Source organism: Mus pahari, chromosome 4 (assembly GCF_900095145.1).
Source record: "Mus pahari chromosome 4, PAHARI_EIJ_v1.1, whole genome shotgun sequence".
NCBI classification, from domain to species: domain Eukaryota; kingdom Metazoa; phylum Chordata; class Mammalia; order Rodentia; family Muridae; genus Mus; species Mus pahari.
Genome location: NC_034593.1, coordinates 99,739,584 through 99,744,770, shown reverse-complemented (window position 1 = coordinate 99,744,770; position 5,187 = coordinate 99,739,584).

The window sequence follows — 5,187 nt, the reverse complement described above, 5'->3', positions numbered from 1 at the left end:
TAAGTATTTTATAAATATTTAATAAGAGCTGTACTGGAAATATATTGCTGATACATGAGCAGAAATATCTTAATAGGTTGAAATAACACAGCAGAACATTCGAAGAAGAGAGAAAGAAAGTACAAGAAACCTTGGACTTGATGAGTGGTGGTGGTATAAATGTGAGGTGTCAGCTTTCTTCTGCATGTCTCAGAGGCCACAGACAACACAGAGGGACAAAGTGTGGCTGTCGGTGTCCACAGGGTTCTGGTAGCTAAATTGACTGTAGCACAGGACAATTTGTACCAGAGCCTGTATAGTCTCCTGTGACAACTGAAGACAACATGAGGTTTCCAAAAGTTCCAAACCTTACCCCCCAAGTTTAGAGACTCTAAGAAAAGCCTTGCAGTTTGCACAGCCTCAAGGTAGTTATAATGCTTGCCTCAATTCCAGTTCAGAAAAGAAAGGGTTTTTTTTTGTGTGTGTGTGTGTGAAATTTCATGCAGGCAAAGGCTCTCCATACACTGTCAACTTATCCCTATTTCACTCTCAAATTAGACTTTTCTTATCTACCCTGAACCCAAACCTATATTTAATAAAGATTCTGTTTTTATTTAGAGGTGTTAAATGTTAAAAATATATTTGATTCCTCCTAAAGGCCTTAAGTACCTTCAAGACACAGAGCAGCATGCAGTGAAAATTGTCCATCTTCACTGGGGTCCAGCACCATAGACCTCAACATCAGAATGCTTACTCAGCACCAATAGCCTCTTCAGGATCCAGCATCATTTCACATATGAGATTTCCAAGATCTCAGGGACCCTCCATAACACAGAAAACAGGATCCCTGCTGCCACTCTCCTTAACTATAAATACACAGTGCTCTAAAATGAAAGAAATGCTGACTCTTACCAGGAAGGCTGGTCAAATATTTAAAACCAATCCAAAATTCCCATTTAAATATATAGGCTTTAAGCATCAACAACATATAGGAGTTCCATATGTGCTAATAGTAAGAGTCAAAATATAAAATAGAATATTATTTGATGATACATTTAGCGAATGAAGTTCACTGACCGAAGTTAAAAACACCAAAGCAGTTTTCTAAAAGTAAGATGAGATGGGACCATTTAAGAAAGGGAAGGTCTCCTTTGACTCATGGCTTGGGCATCCAGTTCATCATAGCAACAGGAGTGAGGCAGTTGGTCCCATCGCATCTGCAGTCAGGAAGCAAGAGATGCTACTGTTTCCCTTTGTTTCAGTCAGGACTCAGGTCCAAGGAGTAGGACCACTGACATTATGCTGCATCTTCTCCCCTTGGATAGCCCAACCTCGTAATTCCCTTACAGAGATATCCAGGTGATTGTCTTGGAGGTGACTTCTCATCCTGTTGAGATGAAACTGTTAATTTCCCATCTTAGAATCATGATTCTCACCTCTCCAGAAGCATCTCTTAGGATTACAGAACCAAAAGTTGGGAGGCCATGTTCCTCAGAAGACTGGTAGACGATATTGGATGAATGAAGTAATATTTGTTCCTTATATCTCCTGTTAGAACAGTGTATTTTCAAAATTATTTTGGAGCAAGAACAGAAAAAGTAGACAAATGAGAAAGTGTTAGTGGGGGAAAAATAGTTAATTAAAACTAACTTAGAAAACTGTGAACCCTCACTCACTTATATCTATTTTATAAGTGTCAATTAAAGAAATATACTGCTATTTTTTTTTCTTTAGTGGTGTAAATGCAGTAGTTACTGATTTACTCAGGTAAAATCCAGAAGTTTCCCACTGTACTGATTTTGATTAATGCTTATGGGAAGGTTTATGGGAAGGATGGAATAAATAAATTAAACACGTTTTATTTTAATGCATTACTAATTATAGAATTTGGATTTGTTACATTTCTCATCGTTGTTAACAAAAGTCTGACAGACCGCTACAGAGAGGGAAGGGTTATTTGGACTCATGTTTTCAAAGGACCTGAGTCCATCTTGGTGTGTAAAGGGAAGCAGTGGGAGCTGATCAGAACAAAGTATCAGAAGTGTGAGCTGGTGACTCTTCACACCTTCAAGAATCAGGAGGAAGAGAAACTAGACAGGAACCTGAAAATGGCATCATCCAGACCCACCCCTGATGACCTACTTCTGTTAACTAGGCTAGAGTCTCTAAGGTCTCCTGGTCCTCCTCATAGTATCACTACCTGGGGAAATGTATGTGAAAGGCCAATAGGAAGCATTTACTATACAAACAATAACAATATTCAAACACAATTAACTTACAAAAAATTAAATGGTTTGACATGGGGCAACTTTTATAGGATGCAGATAAAAGCATAATTTCTGTGCATCTTCCCCCTGAAGTAGTGTGGTTAAGTGGTTGGACTCAGAAGACTTACTTTCTGTGAAATTGGCAGATATATAAGGCTTAGGCGCTGCCAGGGAAATACTAGCCCGGTTGGCACCGTGACTCATGTTTCTGGCCTCGTAGCCCTTCTTTATTGTCTGGCTTGGTCATGGACTAGTGGTCTCCTTGACAACCTATCTCAGTATCACCAGAAGCTAAGCCCTGTGACAGACAGATTTCTCCTTAGAGCATCGACTTACACAATATACCTGGTAAACAACGTTTTTGAACAATGCACGAATCATCAGAAAGGAGATACTTCTGAGTTTCAGTTCATTCTCTCTGCCTATGCACTCACTTGTCTAATCCTCATGACTTACATTCTGACACACAGCATGTAAATTATACCTTCCAAATGTCCCTTAGAACTTGGTATGGCTCATCTGACCTTTGATCTATTTCCAGTATTTGTACCCTCCAAAACTACCTGATGGCTCTTTCTCTGCTGTTGTTTAAGCATTACTGTAATAAAATGCCTTATATGAAGTAATTAAGAGAAAGCAGGTTTACTTTGGCTTACAATTAGAAGAAATAGTCTACCATGGCATGAAGAAGAGGATAGTGACAGGAGAATGAGGCAGTCATTTTATCATGTGCCCAGTCACATGACAAAGAGAAATGAATGCTGGTGCCTAATTTGTCTTGTCTCTTTATTTAGTCATGGACCCCAGCCCAAGAACCCAAGCCCATACCTTGAGTGTACCTTTAACTTCAGGCAGACTTGTCTGGAAATAACATAACAGACACACTCAATGGTGCATCTTAGGTGATTCTAATTCCGATCAAGTTGACAATTAAGATTCACCATCAGAATTCTTCTAGATCCTAATTTAATATTCATGAAGATCAGTGTAGCATTCTTCTTTATAATGCCCTTGGAGAGTCTGCATCTATTTTTTCTGTGTCTTAATTTCAATCTCTCAAGTTCCTTGCTTGTCCTTAAAGGGAATTCCTGCTTAGCTATGGCTCCACTGTCTCCACCTGGCTTTGGATTGTCAGCAGATAGCCTTTCTGCATAATTCCAGAAGTTTCAATTCCATCTCATATGACTCCGTCTGAAACTCCTTTACGTGGTTGTAGTGTACCTAAAATTGTGGATCTTTGCTCTACATAAAAAAACCCAACCAATTATAGATTTAAATCTGATAAGCTCACTACAAATATTGCAAGGTTGTAAAAGCTTGCAACTTTAAAAATAGCAAACATTTATTGAGCTTTTATTATGTGCCAGACATTGTGCTAAGCATTTTATGTAATACATCACTAACATTTGTGCAACTTTATGAATAGAGCTGGTTGCTTTAGTCCCACTACTCAAAGAGGACAAGGACAGAAAGACCAAGACATTTGCAGTGCTGTGAAGTCTGAGGGTTAGGTTTTTCACCATGTTCTGAAGAAGTACACCAAACACCATTAATTACTCTTGGACACAAAAGAAAAATTTTAGCACAGTTTCACAATTCATTTATTAAATATTTGAACTGAGTAAATTCAGAGGCAAGCAATCTTTTCAATGGCAATATAAAACGGAAAAGAGGATGTTTGCTGCTCAGAAATGTCTTTGATTTGGTGAATTCCCAGAAGATCACTGTGATTTCAAACAGGCAAATGAGTTCCAATGAGGCAGAAATATCTTTTTGTTCTCTCCACAGCAAAATCATCTTGTCTTTACTCATTTTTCATGCTATATTACATTCATATTTCATTGGTGAGAAAAAGACAACTCAAATGTATTTCTTTAAAATTCCCTCTTATATCCCTCAGAGAATGACGTTGACCATTAAGCTGTCATGGGATATATATTTTATCTGGCGGCAGTTGCGATTTCAATTAGTAACTTAAATAAATGCAACAGCACCTCCCTGCTCAGTAGTGTGACCAGACGCAGTGGAACTGGCAACTCTCCTTCAAATTATTCACCAGCCTCATGATATTCTAATTACCAACATAATCTTGGGGAAAAAAAACATTTTGTCATATTTTCTCTCCATTGTAATCTTTTTTGTAAGCATTGCTCAGCATGGATAAGCTATAAAATATATTAGAAAGCAATAATTTTTAACAATTTGATTCCCAAATGTATTTTACATTCTTCATGCTGATAAAATCACCCTCTGAGTCCTTAAAATTTTTGCAGAGGTGGGGCTCCATTCTTAAGAGCATTAGTTTCTCTTGCAGGGACCTGGGTTTGATATCTATCACCCACATGACAGCTCACAAACTATCTGTAGCTCCCGCCTTTCTATGAGCACTGCATGCTTATGATGCACAGACATTTGTGCTGTTGAAACACTATACATGTTAAATAAGTAAATGCATGCATACAACAAACAAACAATGGTTTAAAATGTACATGTTAGCCAAGCTTGGAATTTGCCTGCAGTGGCTTCAGCAATCTCCAAACTCAGACAAGCTTCAGAATCTGAACAGCTTTGTGACCCTGTCCCTGTTTGTATGTATGTAGGATTTAATTTCTCTGACGTCATTCCTAAATCAGGAAAAGGGGTGGGGGAGAAGATGGTCAGTAGAAGACAGAAGTTAGCAGAACACATTATGGTTGCCTCAGGAAGTACGGGTCCTGCAATTTACAGCTAAATTTCCTTCATATCAAATCACTCAGGCATTGTTGCTAAGTCTATACACACTCTTGCTTTCTCTTTCAGCAAATAAGGCTTTCATGCCTCTTTCAGAGCAGCAACTACTTTTGTCAACAACCAAAGCAGCTCACTGCTAGGAAAATAACTTGGAGTAAAAACCAACCAACCAAATTAATATATATATATATATATATATATATATATATAT